General features: G+C 46.4%; 1 protein-coding gene and 77 non-coding genes across 78 annotated transcripts in view; 1 reads left to right on the plus strand and 77 right to left on the minus strand.

Moving 5' to 3' along the window:
* Trnai-aau (transfer RNA isoleucine (anticodon AAU)) overlaps nt 1-48 on the minus strand; it is a 74-nt gene extending 26 nt beyond the window's left edge. The window contains exon 1 of the tRNA in view: nt 1-48. This exon is cut by the window's left edge and continues 26 nt beyond it. This is a non-coding gene — a tRNA (tRNA-Ile).
* The window catches only part of LOC146147182 (uncharacterized), a 158,637-nt gene that overhangs the window by 38,468 nt on the left and 99,609 nt on the right, over nt 1-20,560 (plus strand). The window lies entirely within an intron of this gene.
* On the minus strand, nt 120-192 carry Trnaf-gaa (transfer RNA phenylalanine (anticodon GAA)). Its single transcript has one exon. It is a non-coding gene; the product is annotated as a tRNA-Phe (tRNA).
* Nucleotides 198-271, minus strand: Trnai-aau (transfer RNA isoleucine (anticodon AAU)). The gene has a single exon. It is a non-coding gene; the product is annotated as a tRNA-Ile (tRNA).
* Trnaf-gaa (transfer RNA phenylalanine (anticodon GAA)) lies at nt 566-638 on the minus strand. The gene has a single exon. It is a non-coding gene; the product is annotated as a tRNA-Phe (tRNA).
* On the minus strand, nt 1,680-1,752 carry Trnaf-gaa (transfer RNA phenylalanine (anticodon GAA)). Its single transcript has one exon. It is a non-coding gene; the product is annotated as a tRNA-Phe (tRNA).
* On the minus strand, nt 1,758-1,831 carry Trnai-aau (transfer RNA isoleucine (anticodon AAU)). The gene has a single exon. It is a non-coding gene; the product is annotated as a tRNA-Ile (tRNA).
* On the minus strand, nt 1,903-1,975 carry Trnaf-gaa (transfer RNA phenylalanine (anticodon GAA)). The gene has a single exon. It is a non-coding gene; the product is annotated as a tRNA-Phe (tRNA).
* Trnaf-gaa (transfer RNA phenylalanine (anticodon GAA)) lies at nt 2,339-2,411 on the minus strand. Its single transcript has one exon. It is a non-coding gene; the product is annotated as a tRNA-Phe (tRNA).
* On the minus strand, nt 2,417-2,490 carry Trnai-aau (transfer RNA isoleucine (anticodon AAU)). Its single transcript has one exon. It is a non-coding gene; the product is annotated as a tRNA-Ile (tRNA).
* On the minus strand, nt 2,564-2,636 carry Trnaf-gaa (transfer RNA phenylalanine (anticodon GAA)). The gene has a single exon. It is a non-coding gene; the product is annotated as a tRNA-Phe (tRNA).
* Trnai-aau (transfer RNA isoleucine (anticodon AAU)) lies at nt 2,642-2,715 on the minus strand. The gene has a single exon. It is a non-coding gene; the product is annotated as a tRNA-Ile (tRNA).
* Nucleotides 2,865-2,938, minus strand: Trnai-aau (transfer RNA isoleucine (anticodon AAU)). The gene has a single exon. It is a non-coding gene; the product is annotated as a tRNA-Ile (tRNA).
* Nucleotides 3,088-3,161, minus strand: Trnai-aau (transfer RNA isoleucine (anticodon AAU)). Its single transcript has one exon. It is a non-coding gene; the product is annotated as a tRNA-Ile (tRNA).
* Trnaf-gaa (transfer RNA phenylalanine (anticodon GAA)) lies at nt 3,679-3,751 on the minus strand. The gene has a single exon. It is a non-coding gene; the product is annotated as a tRNA-Phe (tRNA).
* Nucleotides 3,757-3,830, minus strand: Trnai-aau (transfer RNA isoleucine (anticodon AAU)). The gene has a single exon. It is a non-coding gene; the product is annotated as a tRNA-Ile (tRNA).
* On the minus strand, nt 3,902-3,974 carry Trnaf-gaa (transfer RNA phenylalanine (anticodon GAA)). Its single transcript has one exon. It is a non-coding gene; the product is annotated as a tRNA-Phe (tRNA).
* Nucleotides 4,116-4,188, minus strand: Trnaf-gaa (transfer RNA phenylalanine (anticodon GAA)). The gene has a single exon. It is a non-coding gene; the product is annotated as a tRNA-Phe (tRNA).
* On the minus strand, nt 4,562-4,634 carry Trnaf-gaa (transfer RNA phenylalanine (anticodon GAA)). Its single transcript has one exon. It is a non-coding gene; the product is annotated as a tRNA-Phe (tRNA).
* Trnai-aau (transfer RNA isoleucine (anticodon AAU)) lies at nt 4,640-4,713 on the minus strand. Its single transcript has one exon. It is a non-coding gene; the product is annotated as a tRNA-Ile (tRNA).
* Nucleotides 4,863-4,936, minus strand: Trnai-aau (transfer RNA isoleucine (anticodon AAU)). Its single transcript has one exon. It is a non-coding gene; the product is annotated as a tRNA-Ile (tRNA).
* On the minus strand, nt 5,086-5,159 carry Trnai-aau (transfer RNA isoleucine (anticodon AAU)). The gene has a single exon. It is a non-coding gene; the product is annotated as a tRNA-Ile (tRNA).
* Nucleotides 5,316-5,388, minus strand: Trnaf-gaa (transfer RNA phenylalanine (anticodon GAA)). Its single transcript has one exon. It is a non-coding gene; the product is annotated as a tRNA-Phe (tRNA).
* Nucleotides 5,617-5,690, minus strand: Trnai-aau (transfer RNA isoleucine (anticodon AAU)). Its single transcript has one exon. It is a non-coding gene; the product is annotated as a tRNA-Ile (tRNA).
* Trnai-aau (transfer RNA isoleucine (anticodon AAU)) lies at nt 5,840-5,913 on the minus strand. Its single transcript has one exon. It is a non-coding gene; the product is annotated as a tRNA-Ile (tRNA).
* On the minus strand, nt 6,063-6,136 carry Trnai-aau (transfer RNA isoleucine (anticodon AAU)). The gene has a single exon. It is a non-coding gene; the product is annotated as a tRNA-Ile (tRNA).
* Nucleotides 6,208-6,280, minus strand: Trnaf-gaa (transfer RNA phenylalanine (anticodon GAA)). Its single transcript has one exon. It is a non-coding gene; the product is annotated as a tRNA-Phe (tRNA).
* On the minus strand, nt 6,286-6,359 carry Trnai-aau (transfer RNA isoleucine (anticodon AAU)). Its single transcript has one exon. It is a non-coding gene; the product is annotated as a tRNA-Ile (tRNA).
* Nucleotides 6,431-6,503, minus strand: Trnaf-gaa (transfer RNA phenylalanine (anticodon GAA)). Its single transcript has one exon. It is a non-coding gene; the product is annotated as a tRNA-Phe (tRNA).
* On the minus strand, nt 6,509-6,582 carry Trnai-aau (transfer RNA isoleucine (anticodon AAU)). Its single transcript has one exon. It is a non-coding gene; the product is annotated as a tRNA-Ile (tRNA).
* Nucleotides 6,732-6,805, minus strand: Trnai-aau (transfer RNA isoleucine (anticodon AAU)). The gene has a single exon. It is a non-coding gene; the product is annotated as a tRNA-Ile (tRNA).
* On the minus strand, nt 6,955-7,028 carry Trnai-aau (transfer RNA isoleucine (anticodon AAU)). Its single transcript has one exon. It is a non-coding gene; the product is annotated as a tRNA-Ile (tRNA).
* Trnai-aau (transfer RNA isoleucine (anticodon AAU)) lies at nt 7,178-7,251 on the minus strand. Its single transcript has one exon. It is a non-coding gene; the product is annotated as a tRNA-Ile (tRNA).
* On the minus strand, nt 7,401-7,474 carry Trnai-aau (transfer RNA isoleucine (anticodon AAU)). The gene has a single exon. It is a non-coding gene; the product is annotated as a tRNA-Ile (tRNA).
* Trnai-aau (transfer RNA isoleucine (anticodon AAU)) lies at nt 7,709-7,782 on the minus strand. The gene has a single exon. It is a non-coding gene; the product is annotated as a tRNA-Ile (tRNA).
* Trnai-aau (transfer RNA isoleucine (anticodon AAU)) lies at nt 7,932-8,005 on the minus strand. The gene has a single exon. It is a non-coding gene; the product is annotated as a tRNA-Ile (tRNA).
* On the minus strand, nt 8,155-8,228 carry Trnai-aau (transfer RNA isoleucine (anticodon AAU)). Its single transcript has one exon. It is a non-coding gene; the product is annotated as a tRNA-Ile (tRNA).
* Trnaf-gaa (transfer RNA phenylalanine (anticodon GAA)) lies at nt 8,300-8,372 on the minus strand. Its single transcript has one exon. It is a non-coding gene; the product is annotated as a tRNA-Phe (tRNA).
* On the minus strand, nt 8,601-8,674 carry Trnai-uau (transfer RNA isoleucine (anticodon UAU)). The gene has a single exon. It is a non-coding gene; the product is annotated as a tRNA-Ile (tRNA).
* Nucleotides 8,823-8,896, minus strand: Trnai-aau (transfer RNA isoleucine (anticodon AAU)). The gene has a single exon. It is a non-coding gene; the product is annotated as a tRNA-Ile (tRNA).
* Trnai-aau (transfer RNA isoleucine (anticodon AAU)) lies at nt 9,046-9,119 on the minus strand. Its single transcript has one exon. It is a non-coding gene; the product is annotated as a tRNA-Ile (tRNA).
* Trnai-aau (transfer RNA isoleucine (anticodon AAU)) lies at nt 9,269-9,342 on the minus strand. Its single transcript has one exon. It is a non-coding gene; the product is annotated as a tRNA-Ile (tRNA).
* Trnaf-gaa (transfer RNA phenylalanine (anticodon GAA)) lies at nt 9,722-9,794 on the minus strand. The gene has a single exon. It is a non-coding gene; the product is annotated as a tRNA-Phe (tRNA).
* On the minus strand, nt 10,023-10,096 carry Trnai-aau (transfer RNA isoleucine (anticodon AAU)). Its single transcript has one exon. It is a non-coding gene; the product is annotated as a tRNA-Ile (tRNA).
* On the minus strand, nt 10,246-10,319 carry Trnai-aau (transfer RNA isoleucine (anticodon AAU)). The gene has a single exon. It is a non-coding gene; the product is annotated as a tRNA-Ile (tRNA).
* Nucleotides 10,614-10,686, minus strand: Trnaf-gaa (transfer RNA phenylalanine (anticodon GAA)). The gene has a single exon. It is a non-coding gene; the product is annotated as a tRNA-Phe (tRNA).
* Nucleotides 10,914-10,987, minus strand: Trnai-aau (transfer RNA isoleucine (anticodon AAU)). Its single transcript has one exon. It is a non-coding gene; the product is annotated as a tRNA-Ile (tRNA).
* On the minus strand, nt 11,145-11,218 carry Trnai-aau (transfer RNA isoleucine (anticodon AAU)). Its single transcript has one exon. It is a non-coding gene; the product is annotated as a tRNA-Ile (tRNA).
* Trnai-aau (transfer RNA isoleucine (anticodon AAU)) lies at nt 11,368-11,441 on the minus strand. The gene has a single exon. It is a non-coding gene; the product is annotated as a tRNA-Ile (tRNA).
* On the minus strand, nt 11,513-11,585 carry Trnaf-gaa (transfer RNA phenylalanine (anticodon GAA)). Its single transcript has one exon. It is a non-coding gene; the product is annotated as a tRNA-Phe (tRNA).
* Trnaf-gaa (transfer RNA phenylalanine (anticodon GAA)) lies at nt 13,381-13,453 on the minus strand. The gene has a single exon. It is a non-coding gene; the product is annotated as a tRNA-Phe (tRNA).
* Nucleotides 13,459-13,532, minus strand: Trnai-aau (transfer RNA isoleucine (anticodon AAU)). Its single transcript has one exon. It is a non-coding gene; the product is annotated as a tRNA-Ile (tRNA).
* On the minus strand, nt 13,604-13,676 carry Trnaf-gaa (transfer RNA phenylalanine (anticodon GAA)). The gene has a single exon. It is a non-coding gene; the product is annotated as a tRNA-Phe (tRNA).
* On the minus strand, nt 13,682-13,755 carry Trnai-aau (transfer RNA isoleucine (anticodon AAU)). Its single transcript has one exon. It is a non-coding gene; the product is annotated as a tRNA-Ile (tRNA).
* Trnaf-gaa (transfer RNA phenylalanine (anticodon GAA)) lies at nt 13,827-13,899 on the minus strand. Its single transcript has one exon. It is a non-coding gene; the product is annotated as a tRNA-Phe (tRNA).
* Trnai-aau (transfer RNA isoleucine (anticodon AAU)) lies at nt 13,905-13,978 on the minus strand. Its single transcript has one exon. It is a non-coding gene; the product is annotated as a tRNA-Ile (tRNA).
* On the minus strand, nt 14,050-14,122 carry Trnaf-gaa (transfer RNA phenylalanine (anticodon GAA)). Its single transcript has one exon. It is a non-coding gene; the product is annotated as a tRNA-Phe (tRNA).
* Nucleotides 14,273-14,345, minus strand: Trnaf-gaa (transfer RNA phenylalanine (anticodon GAA)). Its single transcript has one exon. It is a non-coding gene; the product is annotated as a tRNA-Phe (tRNA).
* Trnaf-gaa (transfer RNA phenylalanine (anticodon GAA)) lies at nt 14,496-14,568 on the minus strand. The gene has a single exon. It is a non-coding gene; the product is annotated as a tRNA-Phe (tRNA).
* Nucleotides 14,574-14,647, minus strand: Trnai-aau (transfer RNA isoleucine (anticodon AAU)). Its single transcript has one exon. It is a non-coding gene; the product is annotated as a tRNA-Ile (tRNA).
* Nucleotides 14,719-14,791, minus strand: Trnaf-gaa (transfer RNA phenylalanine (anticodon GAA)). The gene has a single exon. It is a non-coding gene; the product is annotated as a tRNA-Phe (tRNA).
* On the minus strand, nt 14,797-14,870 carry Trnai-aau (transfer RNA isoleucine (anticodon AAU)). The gene has a single exon. It is a non-coding gene; the product is annotated as a tRNA-Ile (tRNA).
* Trnai-aau (transfer RNA isoleucine (anticodon AAU)) lies at nt 15,020-15,093 on the minus strand. Its single transcript has one exon. It is a non-coding gene; the product is annotated as a tRNA-Ile (tRNA).
* On the minus strand, nt 15,243-15,316 carry Trnai-aau (transfer RNA isoleucine (anticodon AAU)). The gene has a single exon. It is a non-coding gene; the product is annotated as a tRNA-Ile (tRNA).
* On the minus strand, nt 15,466-15,539 carry Trnai-aau (transfer RNA isoleucine (anticodon AAU)). Its single transcript has one exon. It is a non-coding gene; the product is annotated as a tRNA-Ile (tRNA).
* Nucleotides 15,611-15,683, minus strand: Trnaf-gaa (transfer RNA phenylalanine (anticodon GAA)). The gene has a single exon. It is a non-coding gene; the product is annotated as a tRNA-Phe (tRNA).
* Nucleotides 15,912-15,985, minus strand: Trnai-uau (transfer RNA isoleucine (anticodon UAU)). The gene has a single exon. It is a non-coding gene; the product is annotated as a tRNA-Ile (tRNA).
* On the minus strand, nt 16,134-16,207 carry Trnai-aau (transfer RNA isoleucine (anticodon AAU)). The gene has a single exon. It is a non-coding gene; the product is annotated as a tRNA-Ile (tRNA).
* Nucleotides 16,357-16,430, minus strand: Trnai-aau (transfer RNA isoleucine (anticodon AAU)). The gene has a single exon. It is a non-coding gene; the product is annotated as a tRNA-Ile (tRNA).
* Trnai-aau (transfer RNA isoleucine (anticodon AAU)) lies at nt 16,580-16,653 on the minus strand. The gene has a single exon. It is a non-coding gene; the product is annotated as a tRNA-Ile (tRNA).
* On the minus strand, nt 17,033-17,105 carry Trnaf-gaa (transfer RNA phenylalanine (anticodon GAA)). The gene has a single exon. It is a non-coding gene; the product is annotated as a tRNA-Phe (tRNA).
* On the minus strand, nt 17,334-17,407 carry Trnai-aau (transfer RNA isoleucine (anticodon AAU)). Its single transcript has one exon. It is a non-coding gene; the product is annotated as a tRNA-Ile (tRNA).
* Nucleotides 17,557-17,630, minus strand: Trnai-aau (transfer RNA isoleucine (anticodon AAU)). Its single transcript has one exon. It is a non-coding gene; the product is annotated as a tRNA-Ile (tRNA).
* Nucleotides 17,925-17,997, minus strand: Trnaf-gaa (transfer RNA phenylalanine (anticodon GAA)). Its single transcript has one exon. It is a non-coding gene; the product is annotated as a tRNA-Phe (tRNA).
* On the minus strand, nt 18,225-18,298 carry Trnai-aau (transfer RNA isoleucine (anticodon AAU)). Its single transcript has one exon. It is a non-coding gene; the product is annotated as a tRNA-Ile (tRNA).
* On the minus strand, nt 18,456-18,529 carry Trnai-aau (transfer RNA isoleucine (anticodon AAU)). Its single transcript has one exon. It is a non-coding gene; the product is annotated as a tRNA-Ile (tRNA).
* Nucleotides 18,679-18,752, minus strand: Trnai-aau (transfer RNA isoleucine (anticodon AAU)). Its single transcript has one exon. It is a non-coding gene; the product is annotated as a tRNA-Ile (tRNA).
* On the minus strand, nt 18,824-18,896 carry Trnaf-gaa (transfer RNA phenylalanine (anticodon GAA)). The gene has a single exon. It is a non-coding gene; the product is annotated as a tRNA-Phe (tRNA).

Consider the following 20,560-nt stretch of genomic DNA (forward strand, 5'->3'; position numbering starts at 1 on the left):
ACATTCGCGTTATTAGCACGACGCTCTAACCAACTGAGCTAACCGGCCGTTGTCCTAGATGCAATAGAAAGGTTTACACAAATAAAAGTACACAATGATTTGACATGATATAAAAAGTATGCCTCGACCCGGGATTGAACCAGGGACCTTTAGATCTTCAGTCTAACGCTCTCCCGACTGAGCTATCAAGGCAATAGTGGCCAGTACGGGGATCGAACCCGCGACATTCGCGTTATTAGCACGACGCTCTAACCAACTGAGCTAACCGGCCGTTGTCCTAGATGCAATAGAAAGGTTTACACAAATAAAAGTACACAATGATTTGACATGATATAAAAAGTATGCCTCGACCCGGGATTGAACCAGGGACATTTAGATCTTCAGTCTAACGCTCTCCCGACTGAGCTATCAAGGCAATAGTGGCCAGTACGGGGATCGAACCCTCGACATTCGCGTTATTAGCACGACGCTCTAACCAACTGAGCTAACCGGCCGTTGTCCTAGATGCAATAGAAAGGTTTACACAAATAAAAGTACACAATGATTTGACATGATATAAAAAGTATGCCTCGACCCGGGATTGAACCAGGGACCTTTAGATCTTCAGTCTAACGCTCTCCCGACTGAGCTATCAAGGCAATAGTGGCCAGTACGGGATCGAACCCGCGACATTCGCGTTATTAGCACGACGCTCTAACCAACGGAGCTAACCGGCCGTTGTCCTAGATGCAATAGAAAGGTTTACACAAATAAAAGTACATAATGATTTGACATGATATAAAAAGTATGCCTCGACCCGGGATTGAACCAGGGACCTTTAGCTCTTCAGTCCAACGCTCTCCCGACTGAGCTATCAAGGCAATAGTGGCCAGTACGGGGATCGAACCCGCGACATTCGCGTTATTAGCACGACGTTCTAACCAACTGAGCTAACCGGCCGTTGTCCTAGATGCAATAGAAAGGTTTTCACAAATAAAAGTACACAATGATTTGACATGATATAAAAAGTATGCCTCGACCCGGGATTGAACCAGGGACCTTTAGATCTTCAGTCTAACGCTCTCCCGACTGAGCCATAAAGGCAATAGTGGTCAGTACGGGGATCGAACCCGCGACATTCGCGTTATTAGCACGACGCTCTAACCAACTGAGCTAACCGGCCGTTGTCCTAGATGCAATAGAAAGGTTTACACAAATAAAAGTACACAATGATTTGACATGATATAAAAAGTATGCCTCGACCCGGGATTGAACCAGGGACCTTTAGCTCTTCAGTCCAACGCTCTCCCGACTGAGCTATCAAGGCAATAGTGGCCAGTACGGGGATCGAACCCGCGACATTCGCGTTATTAGCACGACGTTCTAACCAACTGAGCTAACCGGCCGTTGTCCTAGATGCAATAGAAAGGTTTACACAAATAAAAGTACACAATGATTTGACATGATATAAAAAGTATGCCTCGACCCGGGATTGAACCAGGGACCTTTAGATCTTCAGTCTAACGCTCTCCCGACTGAGCCATTAAGGCAATAGTGGTCAGTACGGGGATCGAACCCGCGACATTCGCGTTATTAGCACGACGCTCTAACCAACTGAGCTAACCGGCCGTTGTCCTAGATGCAATAGAAAGGTTTACACAAATCAAAGTACACAATGATTTGACATGATATAAAAAGTATGCCTCGACCCGGGATTGAACCAGGGACCTTTAGATCTTCAGTCTAACGCTCTCCCGACTGAGCTATCAAGGCAATAGTGGCCAGTACGGGGATCGAACCCGCGACATTCGCGTTATTAGCACGACGCTCTAACCAACTGAGCTAACCGGCCGTTGTCCTAGATGCAATAGAAAGGTTTACACAAATAAAAGTACACAATGATTTGACATGATATAAAAAGTATGCCTCGACCCGGGATTGAACCAGGGACCTTTAGATCTTCAGTCTAACGCTCTCCCGACTGAGCTATCAAGGCAATAGTGGCCAGTACGGGGATCGAACCCGCGACATTCGCTCGACGCTCTAACCAACTGAGCTAACCGGCCGTTGTCCTAGATGCAATAGAAAGGTTTACACAAATAAAAGTACACAATGATTTGACATGATATAAAAAGTATGCCTCGACCCGGGATTGAACCAGGGACCTTTAGATCTTCAGTCTAACGGTCTCCCGACTGAGCTATCAAGGCAATAGTGGCCAGTACGGGATCGAACCGGGGACATTCGCGTTATTAGCACGACGCTCTAACCAACTGAGCTAACCGGCCGTTGTCCTAGATGCAATAGAAAGGTTTACACAAATAAAAGTACACAATGATTTGACATGATATAAAAAGTATGCCTCGACCCGGGATTGAACCAGGGACCTTTAGATCTTCAGTCTAACGCTCTCCCGACTGAGCTATCAAGGCAATAGTGGCCAGTACGGGGATCGAACCCGCGACATTCGCGTTATTAGCACGACGCTCTAACCAACTGAGCTAACCGGCCGTTGTCCTATATGCAATAGAAAGGTTTACACAAATAAAAGTACACAATGATTTGACATGATATAAAAAAAGTATGCCTCGACCCGGGATTGAACCAGGGACCTTTAGATCTTCAGTCTAACGCTCTCCCGACTGAGCTATCAAGGCAATAGTGGCCAGTACGGGGATCGAACCCGCGACATTCGCGTTATTAGCACGACGCTCTAACCAACTGAGCTAACCGGCCGTTGTCCCAGATGCAATAGAAAGGTTTACACAAATAAAAGTACACAATGATTTGACATGATATAAAAAGTATGCCTCGACCCGGGATTGAACCAGGGACATTTAGATCTTCAGTCTAACGCTCTCCCGACTGAGCTATCAAGGCAATAGTGGCCAGTACGGGGATCGAACCCGCGACATTCGCGTTATTAGCACGACGCTCTAACCAACTGAGCTAACCGGCCGTTGTCCTAGATGCAATAGAAAGGTTTACACAAATAAAAGTACACAATGATTTGACATGATATAAAAAGTATGCCTCGACCCGGGATAGAACCAGGGACCTTTAGATCTTCAGTCTAACGCTCTCCCGACTGAGCTATCAAGGCAATAGTGGCCAGTACGGGGATCGAACCCGCGACATTCGCGTTATTAGCACGACGCTCTAACCAACTGAGCTAACCGGCCGTTGTCCTAGATGCAATAGAAAGGTTTACACAAATAAAAGTACACAATGATTTGAAATGATATAAAAAGTATGCCTCGACCCGGGATTGAACCAGGGACCTTTAGCTCTTCAGTCCAACGCTCTCCCGACTGAGCTATCAAGGCAATAGTGGCCAGTACGGGGATCGAACCCGCGACATTCGCGTTATTAGCACGACGTTCTAACCAACTGAGCTAACCGGCCGTTGTCCTAGATGCAATAGAAAGGTTTACACAAATAAAAGTACACAATGATTTGACATGATATAAAAAGTATGCCTCGACCCGGGATTGAACCAGGGACCTTTAGATCTTCAGTCTAACGCTCTCCCGACTGAGCCATAAAGGCAATAGTGGTCAGTACGGGGATCGAACCCGCGACATTCGCGTTATTAGCACGACGCTCTAACCAACTGAGCTAACCGGCCGTTGTCCTAGATGCAATAGAAAGGTTTACACAAATCAAAGTACACAATGATTTGACATGATATAAAAAGTATGCCTCGACCCGGGATTGAACCAGGGACCTTTAGATCTTCAGTCTAACGCTCTCCCGACTGAGCTATCAAGGCAATAGTGGCCAGTACGGGGATCGAACCCGCGACATTCGCGTTATTAGCACGACGCTCTAACCAACTGAGCTAACCGGCCGTTGTCCTAGATGCAATAGAAAGGTTTACACAAATAAAAGTACACAATGATTTGACATGATATAAAAAGTATGCCTCGACCCGGGATTGAACCAGGGACCTTTAGATCTTCAGTCTAACGCTCTCCCGACTGAGCTATCAAGGCAATAGTGGCCAGTACGGGGATCGAACCCGCGACATTCGCTCTACGCTCTAACCAACTGAGCTAACCGGCCGTTGTCCTAGATGCAATAGAAAGGTTTACACAAATAAAAGTACACAATGATTTGACATGATATAAAAAGTATGCCTCGACCCGGGATTGAACCAGGGACCTTTAGATCTTCAGTCTAACGCTCTCCCGACTGAGCTATCAAGGCAATAGTGGCCAGTACGGGGATCGAACCGGGGACATTCGCGTTATTAGCACGACGCTCTAACCAACTGAGCTAACCGGCCGTTGTCCTAGAGGCAATAGAAAGGTTTACACAAATAAAAGTACACAATGATTTGACATGATATAAAAAGTATGCCTCGACCCGGGATAGAACCAGGGACCTTTAGATCTTCAGTCTAACGCTCTCCCGACTGAGCTATCAAGGCAATAGTGGCCAGTACGGGGATCGAACCGGGGACATTCGCGTTATTAGCACGACGCTCTAACCAACTGAGCTAACCGGCCGTTGTCCTAGATGCAATAGAAAGGTTTACACAAATAAAAGTACACAATGATTTGACATGATATAAAAAGTATGCCTCGACCCGGGATTGAACCAGGGACCTTTAGATCTTCAGTCTAACGCTCTCCCGACTGAGCTATCAAGGCAATAGTGGCCAGTACGGGGATCGAACCCGCGACATTCGCGTTATTAGCACGACGCTCTAACCAACTGAGCTAACCGGCCGTTGTCCTAGATGCAATAGAAAGGTTTACACAAATAAAAGTACACAATGATTTGACATGATATAAAAAGTATGCCTCGACCCGGGAATGAACCAGGGACCTTTAGATCTTCAGTCTAACACTCTCCCGACTGAGCTATCAAGGCAATAGTGGCCAGTACGGGGATCGAACCCGCGACATTCGCGTTATTAGCACGACGCTCTAACCAACTGAGCTAACCGGCCGTTGTCCTAGATGCAATAGAAAGGTTTACACAAATAAAAGTACACAATGATTTGACATGATATAAAAAGTATGCCTCGACCCGGGATTGAACCAGGGACCTTTAGATCTTCAGTCTAACACTCTCCCGACTGAGCTATCAAGGCAATAGTGGCCAGTACGGGGATCGAACCCGCGACATTCGCGTTATTAGCACGACGCTCTAACCAACTGAGCTAACCGGCCGTTGTCCTAGATGCAATAGAAAGGTTTACACAAATAAAAGTACACAATGATTTGACGACGCTCTAACCAACTGAGCTAACCGGCCGTTGTCCTAGATGCAATAGAAAGGTTTACACAAATAAAAGTACACAATGATTTGACATGATATAAAAAGTATGCCTCGACCCGGGATTGAACCAGGGACCTTTAGATCTTCAGTCTAACGCTCTCCCGACTGAGCTATCAAGGCAATAGTGGCGAGTACGGGGATCGAACCCGCGACATTCGCGTTATTAGCACGACGCTCTAACCAACTGAGCTAACCGGCCGTTGTCCTAGATGCAATAGAAAGGTTTACACAAATAAAAGTACACAATGATTTGACATGATATAAAAAGTATGCCTCGACCCGGGATAGAACCAGGGACCTTTAGATCTTCAGTCTAACGCTCTCCCGACTGAGCTATCAAGGCAATAGTGGCCAGTACGGGGATCGAACCCGCGACATTCGCGTTATTAGCACGACGCTCTAACCAACTGAGCTAACCGGCCGTTGTCCTAGATGCAATAGAAAGGTTTACACAAATAAAAGTACACAATGATTTGACATGATATAAAAAGTATGCCTCGACCCGGGATAGAACCAGGGACCTTTAGATCTTCAGTCTAACGCTCTCCCGACTGAGCTATCAAGGCAATAGTGGCCAGTACGGGGATCGAACCCGCGACATTCGCGTTATTAGCACGACGCTCTAACCAACTGAGCTAACCGGCCGTTGTCCTAGATGCAATAGAAAGGTTTACACAAATAAAAGTACACAATGATTTGACATGATATAAAAAGTATGCCTCGACCCGGGATAGAACCAGGGACCGTTAGATCTTCAGTCTAACGCTCTCCCGACTGAGCTATCAAGGCAATAGTGGCCAGTACGGGGATCGAACCCGCGACATTCGCGTTATTAGCACGACGCTCTAACCAACTGAGCTAACCGGCCGTTGTCCTAGATGCAATAGAAAGGTTTACACAAATAAAAGTACACAATGATTTGACATGATATAAAAAGTATGCCTCGACCCGGGATTGAACCAGGGACCTTTAGATCTTCAGTCTAACGCTCTCCCGACTGAGCTATCAAGGCAATAGTGGCCAGTACGGGGATCGAACCCGCGACATTCGCGTTATTAGCACGACGCTCTAACCAACTGAGCCAACCGGCCGTTGTCCTATATGCAATAGAAAGGTTTACACAAATAAAAGTACACAATGATTTGACATGATATAAAAAGTATGCCTCGACCCGGGATTGAACCAGGGACCTTTAGATCTTCAGTCTAACGCTCTCCCGACTGAGCTATCAAGGCAATAGTGGCCAGTACGGGGATCGAACCCGCGACATTCGCGTTATTAGCACGACGCTCTAACCAACTGAGCTAACCGGCCGTTGTCCCAGATGCAATAGAAAGGTTTACACAAATAAAAGTACACAATGATTTGACATGATATAAAAAGTATGCCTCGACCCGGGATTGAACCAGGGACATTTAGATCTTCAGTCTAACGCTCTCCCGACTGAGCTATCAAGGCAATAGTGGCCAGTACGGGGATCGAACCCGCGACATTCGCGTTATTAGCACGACGCTCTAACCAACTGAGCTAACCGGCCGTTGTCCTAGATGCAATAGAAAGGTTTACACAAATAAAAGTACACAATGATTTGACATGATATAAAAAGTATGCCTCGACCCGGGATAGAACCAGGGACCTTTAGATCTTCAGTCTAACGCTCTCCCGACTGAGCTATCAAGGCAATAGTGGCCAGTACGGGGATCGAACCCGCGACATTCGCGTTATTAGCACGACGCTCTAACCAACTGAGCTAACCGGCCGTTGTCCTAGATGCAATAGAAAGGTTTACACAAATAAAAGTACACAATGATTTGACATGATATAAAAAGTATGCCTCGACCCGGGATTGAACCAGGGACCTTTAGATCTTCAGTCTAACGCTCTCCCGACTGAGCTATCAATGCAATAGTGGCCAGTACGGGGATCGAACCCGCGCCATTCGCGTTATTAGCACGACGCTCTAACCAACTGAGCTAACCGGCCGTTGTCCTAGATGCAATAGAAAGGTTTACACAAATAAAAGTACACAATGATTTGACATGATATAAAAAGTATGCCTCGACCCGGGATTGAACCAGGGACCTTTAGATCTTCAGTCTAACACTCTCCCGACTGAGCTATCAAGGCAATAGTGGCCAGTACGGGGATCGAACCCGCGACATTCGCGTTATTAGCACGACGCTCTAACCAACTGAGCTAACCGGCCGTTGTCCTAGATGCAATAGAAAGGTTTACACAAATAAAAGTACACAATGATTTGACGACGCTCTAACCAACTGAGCTAACCGGCCGTTGTCCTAGATGCAATAGAAAGGTTTACACAAATAAAAGTACTCAATGATTTGACATGATAAAAAAAGTATGCCTCGACCCGGGATAGAACCAGGGACCTTTAGATCTTCAGTCTAACGCTCTCCCGACTGAGCTATCAAGGCAATAGTGGCCAGTACGGGGATCGAACCCGCGACATTCGCGTTATTAGCACGACGCTCTAACCAACTGAGCTAACCGGCCGTTGTCCTAGATGCAATAGAAAGGTTTACACAAATAAAAGTACACAATGATTTGACATGATATAAAAAGTATGCCTCGACCCGGGATAGAACCAGGGACCTTTAGATCTTCAGTCTAACGCTCTCCCGACTGAGCTATCAAGGCAATAGTGGCCAGTACGGGGATCGAACCCGCGACATTCGCGTTATTAGCACGACGCTCTAACCAACTGAGCTAACCGGCCGTTGTCCTAGATGCAATAGAAAGGTTTACACAAATAAAAGTACACAATGATTTGACATGATATAAAAAGTATGCCTCGACCCGGGATAGAACCAGGGACCTTTAGATCTTCAGTCTAACGCTCTCCCGACTGAGCTATCAAGGCAATAGTGGCCAGTACGGGGATCGAACCCGCGACATTCGCGTTATTAGCACGACGCTCTAACCAACTGAGCTAACCGGCCGTTGTCCTAGATGCAATAGAAAGGTTTACACAAATAAAAGTACACAATGATTTGACATGATATAAAAAGTATGCCTCGACCCGGGATTGAACCAGGGACCTTTAGATCTTCAGTCTAACGCTCTCCCGACTGAGCTATCAAGGCAATAGTGGCCAGTACGGGGATCGTACCCGCGACATTCGCGTTATTAGCACGACGCTCTAACCAACTGAGCTAACCGGCCGTTGTCCTAGATGCAATAGAAAGGTTTACACAAATAAAAGTACACAATGATTTGACATGATATAAAAAGTATGCCTCGACCCGTGATTGAACCAGGGACCTTTAGATCTTCAGTCTAACGCTCTCCCGACTGAGCTATCAAGGCAATAGTGGCCAGTACGGGGATCGTACCCGCGACATTCGCGTTATAAGCACGACGCTCTAACCAACTGAGCTAACCGGCCGTTGTCCTAGATGCAATAGAAAGGTTTACACAAATAAAAGTACACAATGATTTGACATGATATAAAAAGTATGCCTCGACCCGGGATTGAACCAGGGACCTTAGATCTTCAGTCTAACGGTCTCCCGACTGAGCTATCAAGGCAATAGTGGCCAGTACGGGGATCGAACCCGCGACATTCGCGTTATTAGCACGACGCTCTAACCAACTGAGCTAACCGGCCGTTGTCCTAGATGCAATAGAAAGGTTTACACAAATAAAAGTACACAATGATTTGACATGATATAAAAAGTATGCCTCGACCCGGGATAGAACCAGGGACCTTTAGATCTTCAGTCTAACGCTCTCCCGACTGAGCTATCAAGGCAATAGTGGCCAGTACGGGGATCGAACCCGCGACATTCGCGTTATTAGCACGACGCTCTAACCAACTGAGCTAACCGGCCGTTGTCCTAGATGCAATAGAAAGGTTTACACAAATAAAAGTACACAATGATTTGACATGATATAAAAAGTATGCCTCGACCCGGGATTGAACCAGGGACCTTTAGATCTTCAGTCTAACGCTCTCCCGACTGAGCTATCAATGCAATAGTGGCCAGTACGGGGATCGAACCCGCGCCATTCGCGTTATTAGCACGACGCTCTAACCAACTGAGCTAACCGGCCGTTGTCCTAGATGCAATAGAAAGGTTTACACAAATAAAAGTACACAATGATTTGACATGATATAAAAAGTATGCCTCGACCCGGGATTGAACCAGGGACCTTTAGATCTTCAGTCTAACACTCTCCCGACTGAGCTATCAAGGCAATAGTGGCCAGTACGGGGATCGAACCCGCGACATTCGCGTTATTAGCACGACGCTCTAACCAACTGAGTTAACCGGCCGTTGTCCTAGATGCAATAGAAAGGTTTACACAAATAAAAGTACACAATGATTTGACGACGCTCTAACCAACTGAGCTAACCGGCCGTTGTCCTAGATGCAATAGAAAGGTTTACACAAATAAAAGTACTCAATGATTTGACATGATATAAAAAGTATGCCTCGACCCGGGATTGAACCAGGGACCTTTAGATCTTCAGTCTAACGCTCTCCCGACTGAGCTATCAAGGCAACAGTGGCCAGTACGGGGATCGAACCCGCGACATTAGCGTTATTAGCACGACGCTCTAACCAACTGAGCTAACCGGCCATTGTCCTAGATGCAATAGAAAGGTTTACACAAATAAAAGTACACAATGATTTGACATGATATAAAAAGTATGCCTCGACCCGGGATAGAACCAGGGACCTTTAGATCTTCAGTCTAACGCTCTCCCGACTGAGCTATCAAGGCAATAGTGGCCAGTACGGGGATCGAACCCGCGACATTCGCGTTATTAGCACGACGCTCTAACCAACTGAGCTAACCGGCCGTTGTCCTAGATGCAATAGAAAGGTTTACACAAATAAAAGTACACAATGATTTGACATGATATAAAAAGTATGCCTCGACCCGGGATAGAACCAGGGACCTTTAGATCTTCAGTCTAACGCTCTCCCGACTGAGCTATCAAGGCAATAGTGGCCAGTACGGGGATCGAACCCGCGACATTCGCGTTATTAGCACGACGCTCTAACCAACTGAGCTAACCGGCCGTTGTCCTAGATGCAATAGAAAGGTTTACACAAATAAAAGTACACAATGATTTGACATGATATAAAAAGTATGCCTCGACACGGGATTGAACCAGGGACCTTTAGATCTTCAGTCTAACGCTCTCCCGACTGAGCTATCAAGGCAATAGTGGCCAGTACGGGGATCGTACCCGCGACATTCGCGTTATTAGCACGACGCTCTAACCAACTGAGCTAACCGGCCGTTGTCCTAGATGCAATAGAAAGGTTTACACAAATAAAAGTACACAATGATTTGACATGATATAAAAAGTATGCCTCGACCCGGGATTGAACCAGGGACCTTTAGATCTTCAGTCTAACGCTCTCCCGACTGAGCTATCAAGGCAATAGTGGCCAGTACGGGGATCGTACCCGCGACATTCGCGTTATTAGCACGACGCTCTAACCAACTGAGCTAACCGGCCGTTGTCCTAGATGCAATAGAAAGGTTTACACAAATAAAAGTACACAATGATTTGACATGATATAAAAAGTATGCCTCGACCCGGGATTGAACCAGGGACCTTAGATCTTCAGTCTAACGCTCTCCCGACTGAGCTATCAAGGCAATAGTGGCCAGTACGGGGATCGAACCCGCGACATTCGCGTTATTAGCACGACGCTCTAACCAACTGAGCTAACCGGCCGTTGTCCTAGATGCAATAGACAGGTTTACACAAATAAAAGTACACAATGATTTGACATGATATAAAAAGTATGCCTCGACCCGGGATTGAACCAGGGACCTTTAGATCTTCAGATCTTCAGTCTAACGCTCTCCCGACTGAGCTATCAAGGCAATAGTGGCCAGTACGGGGATCGAACCCGCGACATTCGCGTTATTAGCACGACGCTCTAACCAACTGAGCTAACCGGCCGTTGTCCTAGATGCAATAGAAAGGTTTACACAAATAAAAGTACACAATGATTTGACATGATATAAAAAGTATGCCTCGACCCGGGATAGAACCAGGGACCTTTAGATCTTCAGTCTAACGCTCTCCCGACTGAGCTATCAAGGCAATAGTGGCCAGTACGGGGATCGAACCCGCGACATTCGCGTTATTAGCACGACGCTCTAACCAACTGAGCTAACCGGCCGTTGTCCTAGATGCAATAGAAAGGTTTACACAAATAAAAGTACACAATGATTTGACATGATATAAAAAGTATGCCTCGACCCGGGATTGAACCAGGGACCTTTAGATCTTCAGTCTAACGCTCTCCCGACTGAGCTATCAAGGCAATAGTGGCCAGTACGGGGATCGAACCCGCGACATTCGCGTTATTAGCACAACGCTCTAACCAACTGAGCTAACCGGCCGTTGTCCTAGATGCAATAGAAAGGTTTACACAAATAAAAGTACACAATGATTTGACGACGCTCTAACCAACTGAGCTAACCGGCCGTTGTCCTAGATGCAATAGAAAGGTTTACACAAATAAAAGTACACAATGATTTGACATGATATAAAAAGTATGCCTCGACCCGGGATTGAACCAGGGACATTTAGAGCTTCAGTCTAACGCTCTCCCGACTGAGATATCAAGGCAATAGTGGCCAGTACGGGGATCGAACCCGCGACATTCGCGTTATTAGCACGACGCTCTAACCAACTGAGCTAACCGGCGGTTGTCCTAGATGCAATAGAAAGGTTTACACAAATAAAAGTACACAATGATTTGACATGATATAAAAAGTATGCCTCGACCCGGGATAGAACCAGGGACCTTTAGATCTTCAGTCTAACGCTCTCCCGACTGAGCTATCAAGGCAATAGTGGCCAGTACGGGGATCGAACCCGCGACATTCGCGTTATTAGCACGACGCACTAACCAACTGAGCTAACCGGCCGTTGTCCTAGATGCAATAGAAAGGTTTACACAAATAAAAGTACACAATGATTTGACATGATATAAAAAGTATGCCTCGACCCGGGATAGAACCAGGGACCTTTAGATCTTCAGTCTAACGCTCTCCCGACTGAGCTATCAAGGCAATAGTGGCCAGTACGGGGATCGAACCCGAGACATTCGCGTTATTAGCACGACGCTCTAACCAACTGAGCTAACCGGCCGTTGTCCTAGATGCAATAGAAAGGTTTACACAAATAAAAGTACACAATGATTTGACATGATATAAAAAGTATGCCTCGACCCGGGATTGGACCAGGGACCTTTAGATCTTCAGTCTAACGCTCTCCCGACTGAGCTATCAAGGCAATAGTGGCCAGTACGGGGATCGAAACCGCGACATTCGCGTTATTAGCACGACGCTCTAACCAACTGAGCTAACCGGCCGTTGTCCTAGATGCAATAGAAAGGTTTACACAAATAAAAGTACACAATGATTTGACATGATATAAAAAGTATGCCTCGACCCGGGATAGAACCAGGGACCTTTAGATCTTCAGTCTAACGCTCTCCCGACTGAGCTATCAAGGCAATAGTGGCCAGTACGGGGATCGAACCCGAGACATTCGCGTTATTAGCACGACGCTCTAACCAACTGAGCTAACCGGCCGTTGTCCTAGATGCAATAGAAAGGTTTACACAAATAAAAGTACACAATGATTTGACATGATATAAAAAGTATGCCTCGACCCGGGATTGGACCAGGGACCTTTAGATCTTCAGTCTAACGCTCTCCCGACTGAGCTATCAAGGCAATAGTGGCCAGCACGGGGATCGAACCCGCGACATTCGCGTTATTAGCACGACGCTCTAACCAACTGAGCTAACCGGCCGTTGTCCTAGATGCAATAGAAAGGTTTACACAAATAAAAGTACACAATGATTTGACATGATATAAAAAGTATGCCTCGACCCGGGATTGAACCAGGGACCTTAGATCTTCAGTCTAACGCTCTCCCGACTGAGCTATCAAGGCAATAGTGGCCAGTACGGGGATCGAACCCGCGACATTCGCGTTATTAGCACGAAGCTCTAACCAACTGAGCTAACCGGCCGTTGTCCTAGATGCAATAGAAAGGTTTACACAAATAAAAGTACACAATGATTTGACATGATATAAAAAGTATGCCTCGACCCGGGATTGAACCAGGGACCTTTAGATCTTCAGTCTAACGCTCTCCCGACTGAGCTATCAAGGCAATAGTGGCCAGTACGGGGATCGAACCCGCGACATTCGCGTTATTAGCACGACGCTCTAACCAACTGAGCTAACCGGCCGTTGTCCTAGATGCAATAGAAAGGTTTACACAAATAAAAGTACACAATGATTTGACATGATATAAAAAGTATGCCTCGACCCGGGATTGAACCAGGGACCTTTAGATCTTCAGTCTAACGCTCTCCCGACTGAGCTATCAAGGCAATAGTGGCCAGTACGGGGATCGAACCCGCGACATTCGCGTTATTAGCACGACGCTCTAACCAACTGAGCTAACCGGCCGTTGTCCTAGATGCAATAGAAAGGTTTACACAAATAAAAGTACACAATGATTTGACATGATATAAAAAGTATGCCTCGACCCGGGATTGAACCAGGGACCTTTAGATCTTCAGTCTAACGCTCTCCCGACTGAGCTATCAAGGCAATAGTGGCCAGTACGGGGATCGAACCCGCGACATTCGCGTTATTAGCACGACGCTCTAACCAACTGAGCTAACCGGCCGTTGTCCTAGATGCAATAGAAAGGTTTACACAAATAAAAGTACACAATGATTTGACATGATATAAAAAGTATGCCTCGACCCGGAATTGAACCAGGGACCTTTAGATCTTCAGTCTAACGCTCTCCCGACTGAGCTATCAAGGCAATAGTGGCCAGTACGGGGATCGAACCCGCGACATTCGCGTTATTAGAACGACGCTCTAACCAACTGAGCTAACCGGCCGTTGTCCTAGATGCAATAGAAAGGTTTACACAAATAAAAGTACACAATGATTTGACATGATATAAAAAGTATGCCTCGACCCGGGATTGAACCAGGGACCTTTAGATCTTCAGTCTAACGCTCTCCCGACTGAGCTATCAAGGCAATAGTGGCCAGTACGGGGATCGAACCAGCGACATTCGCGTTATTAGCACGACGCTCTAACCAACTGAGCTAACCGGCCGTTGTCCTAGACGCAATAGAAAGGTTTACACAAATAAAAGTACACAATGATTTGACATGATATAAAAAGTATGCCTCGACCCGGGATTGAACCAGGGACCTTTAGATCTTCAGTCTAACGCTCTCCCGACTGAGCTATCAAGGCAATAGTGGCCAGTACGGGGATCGAACCCGCGACATTCGCGTTATTAGCACGACGCTCTAACCAACTGAGCTAACCGGCCGTTGTCCTAGATGCAATAGAAAGGTTTACACAAATAAAAGTACACAATGATTTGACATGATATAAAAAGTATGCCTCGACCCGGGATTGAACCAGGGACCTTTAGATCTTCAGTCTAACGCTCTCCCGACTGAGCTATCAAGGCAATAGTGGCCAGTACGGGGATCGAACCCGCGACATTCGCGTTATTAGCACGACGCTCTAACCAACTGAGCTAACCGGCCGTTGTCCTAGATGCAATAGAAAGGTTTACACAAATAAAAGTACACAATGATTTGACATGATATAAAAAGTATGCCTCGACCCGGGATAGAACCAGGGACCTTTAGATCTTCAGTCTAACGCTCTCCCGACTGAGCTATCAAGGCAATAGTGGCCAGTACGGGGATCGAACCCGCGACATTCGCGTTATTAGCACGACGCTCTAACCAACTGAGCTAACCGGCCGTTGTCCTAGATGCAATAGAAAGGTTTACACAAATAAAAGTACACAATGATTTGACATGATATAAAAAGTATGCCTCGACCCGGGATAGAACCAGGGACCTTTAGATCTTCAGTCTAACGCTCTCCCGACTGAGCTATCAAGGCAATAGTGGCCAGTACGGGGATCGAACCCGCGACATTCGCGTTATTAGCACGACGCTCTAACCAACTGAGCTAACCGGCCGTTGTCCTAGATGCAATAGAAAGGTTTACACAAATAAAAGTACACAATGATTTGACATGATATAAAAAGTATGCCTCGACCCGGGATAGAACCAGGGACCTTTAGATCTTCAGTCTAACGCTCTCCCGACTGAGCTATCAAGGCAATAGTGGCCAGTACGGGGATCGAACCCGCGACATTCGCGTTATTAGCACGACGCTCTAACCAACTGAGCTAACCGGCCGTTGTCCTAGATGCAATAGAAAGGTTTACACAAATAAAAGTACACAATGATTTGACATGATATAAAAAGTATGCCTCGACCCGGGATTGAACCAGGGACCTTTAGATCTTCAGTCTAACGCTCTCCCGACTGAGCTATCAAGGCAATAGTGGCCAGTACGGGGATCGTACCCGCGACATTCGCGTTATTAGCACGACGCTCTAACCAACTGAGCTAACCGGCCGTTGTCCTAGATGCAATAGAAAGGTTTACACAAATAAAAGTACACAATGATTTGACATGATATAAAAAGTATGCCTCGACCCGTGATTGAACCAGGGACCTTTAGATCTTCAGTCTAACGCTCTCCCGACTGAGCTATCAAGGCAATAGTGGCCAGTACGGGGATCGTACCCGCGACATTCGCGTTATAAGCACGACGCTCTAACCAACTGAGCTAACCGGCCGTTGTCCTAGATGCAATAGAAAGGTTTACACAAATAAAAGTACACAATGATTTGACATGATATAAAAAGTATGCCTCGACCCGGGATTGAACCAGGGACCTTAGATCTTCAGTCTAACGGTCTCCCGACTGAGCTATCAAGGCAATAGTGGCCAGTACGGGGATCGAACCCGCGACATTCGCGTTATTAGCACGACGCTCTAACCAACTGAGCTAACCGGCCGTTGTCCTAGATGCAATAGAAAGGTTTACACAAATAAAAGTACACAATGATTTGACATGATATAAAAAGTATGCCTCGACCCGGGATAGAACCAGGGACCTTTAGATCTTCAGTCTAACGCTCTCCCGACTGAGCTATCAAGGCAATAGTGGCCAGTACGGGGATCGAACCCGCGACATTCGCGTTATTAGCACGACGCTCTAACCAACTGAGCTAACCGGCCGTTGTCCTAGATGCAATAGAAAGGTTTACACAAATAAAAGTACACAATGATTTGACATGATATAAAAAGTATGCCTCGACCCGGGATTGAACCAGGGACCTTTAGATCTTCAGTCTAACGCTCTCCCGACTGAGCTATCAATGCAATAGTGGCCAGTACGGGGATCGAACCCGCGCCATTCGCGTTATTAGCACGACGCTCTAACCAACTGAGCTAACCGGCCGTTGTCCTAGATGCAATAGAAAGGTTTACACAAATAAAAGTACACAATGATTTGACATGATATAAAAAGTATGCCTCGACCCGGGATTGAACCAGGGACCTTTAGATCTTCAGTCTAACACTCTCCCGACTGAGCTATCAAGGCAATAGTGGCCAGTACGGGGATCGAACCCGCGACATTCGCGTTATTAGCACGACGCTCTAACCAACTGAGTTAACCGGCCGTTGTCCTAGATGCAATAGAAAGGTTTACACAAATAAAAGTACACAATGATTTGACGACGCTCTAACCAACTGAGCTAACCGGCCGTTGTCCTAGATGCAATAGAAAGGTTTACACAAATAAAAGTACTCAATGATTTGACATGATATAAAAAGTATGCCTCGACCCGGGATTGAACCAGGGACCTTTAGATCTTCAGTCTAACGCTCTCCCGACTGAGCTATCAAGGCAACAGTGGCCAGTACGGGGATCGAACCCGCGACATTAGCGTTATTAGCACGACGCTCTAACCAACTGAGCTAACCGGCCGTTGTCCTAGATGCAATAGAAAGGTTTACACAAATAAAAGTACACAATGATTTGACATGATATAAAAAGTATGCCTCGACCCGGGATAGAACCAGGGACCTTTAGATCTTCAGTCTAACGCTCTCCCGACTGAGCTATCAAGGCAATAGTGGCCAGTACGGGGATCGAACCCGCGACATTCGCGTTATTAGCACGACGCTCTAACCAACTGAGCTAACCGGCCGTTGTCCTAGATGCAATAGAAAGGTTTACACAAATAAAAGTACACAATGATTTGACATGATATAAAAAGTATGCCTCGACCCGGGATAGAACCAGGGACCTTTAGATCTTCAGTCTAACGCTCTCCCGACTGAGCTATCAAGGCAATAGTGGCCAGTACGGGGATCGAACCCGCGACATTCGCGTTATTAGCACGACGCTCTAACCAACTGAGCTAACCGGCCGTTGTCCTAGATGCAATAGAAAGGTTTACACAAATAAAAGTACACAATGATTTGACATGATATAAAAAGTATGCCTCGACACGGGATTGAACCAGGGACCTTTAGATCTTCAGTCTAACGCTCTCCCGACTGAGCTATCAAGGCAATAGTGGCCAGTACGGGGATCGTACCCGCGACATTCGCGTTATTAGCACGACGCTCTAACCAACTGAGCTAACCGGCCGTTGTCCTAGATGCAATAGAAAGGTTTACACAAATAAAAGTACACAATGATTTGACATGATATAAAAAGTATGCCTCGACCCGGGATTGAACCAGGGACCTTTAGATCTTCAGTCTAACGCTCTCCCGACTGAGCTATCAAGGCAATAGTGGCCAGTACGGGGATCGTACCCGCGACATTCGAGTTATTAACACGACGCTCTAACCAACTGAGCTAACCGGCCGTTGTCCTAGATGCAATAGAAAGGTTTACACAAATAAAAGTACACAATGATTTGACATGATATAAAAAGTATGCCTCGACCCGGGATTGAACCAGGGACCTTAGATCTTCAGTCTAACGCTCTCCCGACTGAGCTATCAAGGCAATAGTGGCCAGTACGGGGATCGAACCCGCGACATTCGCGTTATTAGCACGACGCTCTAACCAACTGAGCTAACCGGCCGTTGTCCTAGATGCAATAGACAGGTTTACACAAATAAAAGTACACAATGATTTGACATGATATAAAAAGTATGCCTCGACCCGGGATTGAACCAGGGACCTTTAGATCTTCAGATCTTCAGTCTAACGCTCTCCCGACTGAGCTATCAAGGCAATAGTGGCCAGTACGGGGATCGAACCCGCGACATTCGCGTTATTAGCACGACGCTCTAACCAACTGAGCTAACCGGCCGTTGTCCTAGATGCAATAGAAAGGTTTACACAAATAAAAGTACACAATGATTTGACATGATATAAAAAGTATGCCTCGACCCGGGATAGAACCAGGGACCTTTAGATCTTCAGTCTAACGCTCTCCCGACTGAGCTATCAAGGCAATAGTGGCCAGTACGGGGATCGAACCCGCGACATTCGCGTTATTAGCACGACGCTCTAACCAACTGAGCTAACCGGCCGTTGTCCTAGATGCAATAGAAAGGTTTACACAAATAAAAGAACACAATGATTTGACATGATATAAAAAGTATGCCTCGACCCGGGATTGAACCAGGGACCTTTAGATCTTCAGTCTAACGCTCTCCCGACTGAGCTATCAAGGCAATAGTGGCCAGTACGGGGATCGAACCCGCGACATTCGCGTTATTAGCACAACGCTCTAACCAACTGAGCTAACCGGCCGTTGTCCTAGATGCAATAGAAAGGTTTACACAAATAAAAGTACACAATGATTTGACGACGCTCTAACCAACTGAGCTAACCGGCCGTTGTCCTAGATGCAATAGAAAGGTTTACACAAATAAAAGTACACAATGATTTGACATGATATAAAAAGTATGCCTCGACCCGGGATTGAACCAGGGACATTTAGAGCTTCAGTCTAACGCTCTCCCGACTGAGATATCAAGGCAATAGTGGCCAGTACGGGGATCGAACCCGCGACATTCGCGTTATTAGCACGACGCTCTAACCAACTGAGCTAACCGGCGGTTGTCCTAGATGCAATAGAAAGGTTTACACAAATAAAAGTACACAATGATTTGACATGATATAAAAAGTATGCCTCGACCCGGGATAGAACCAGGGACCTTTAGATCTTCAGTCTAACGCTCTCCCGACTGAGCTATCAAGGCAATAGTGGCCAGTACGGGGATCGAACCCGCGACATTCGCGTTATTAGCACGACGCACTAACCAACTGAGCTAACCGGCCGTTGTCCTAGATGCAATAGAAAGGTTTACACAAATAAAAGTACACAATGATTTGACATGATATAAAAAGTATGCCTCGACCCGGGATAGAACCAGGGACCTTTAGATCTTCAGTCTAACGCTCTCCCGACTGAGCTATCAAGGCAATAGTGGCCAGTACGGGGATCGAACCCGAGACATTCGCGTTATTAGCACGACGCTCTAACCAACTGAGCTAACCGGCCGTTGTCCTAGATGCAATAGAAAGGTTTACACAAATAAAAGTACACAATGATTTGACATGATATAAAAAGTATGCCTCGACCCGGGATTGGACCAGGGACCTTTAGATCTTCAGTCTAACGCTCTCCCGACTGAGCTATCAAGGCAATAGTGGCCAGTACGGGGATCGAAACCGCGACATTCGCGTTATTAGCACGACGCTCTAACCAACTGAGCTAACCGGCCGTTGTCCTAGATGCAATAGAAAGGTTTACACAAATAAAAGTACACAATGATTTGACATGATATAAAAAGTATGCCTCGACCCGGGATAGAACCAGGGACCTTTAGATCTTCAGTCTAACGCTCTCCCGACTGAGCTATCAAGGCAATAGTGGCCAGTACGGGGATCGAACCCGAGACATTCGCGTTATTAGCACGACGCTCTAACCAACTGAGCTAACCGGCCGTTGTCCTAGATGCAATAGAAAGGTTTACACAAATAAAAGTACACAATGATTTGACATGATATAAAAAGTATGCCTCGACCCGGGATTGGACCAGGGACCTTTAGATCTTCAGTCTAACGCTCTCCCGACTGAGCTATCAAGGCAATAGTGGCCAGCACGGGGATCGAACCCGCGACATTCGCGTTATTAGCACGACGCTCTAACCAACTGAGCTAACCGGCCGTTGTCCTAGATGCAATAGAAAGGTTTACACAAATAAAAGTACACAATGATTTGACATGATATAAAAAGTATGCCTCGACCCGGGATTGAACCAGGGACCTTAGATCTTCAGTCTAACGCTCTCCCGACTGAGCTATCAAGGCAATAGTGGCCAGTACGGGG

This window comes from Ascidiella aspersa, chromosome 4, assembly GCF_963924565.1.
Source record: "Ascidiella aspersa chromosome 4, kaAscAspe10.2, whole genome shotgun sequence".
Classification (NCBI taxonomy): Eukaryota; Metazoa; Chordata; class Ascidiacea; order Phlebobranchia; family Ascidiidae; genus Ascidiella; species Ascidiella aspersa.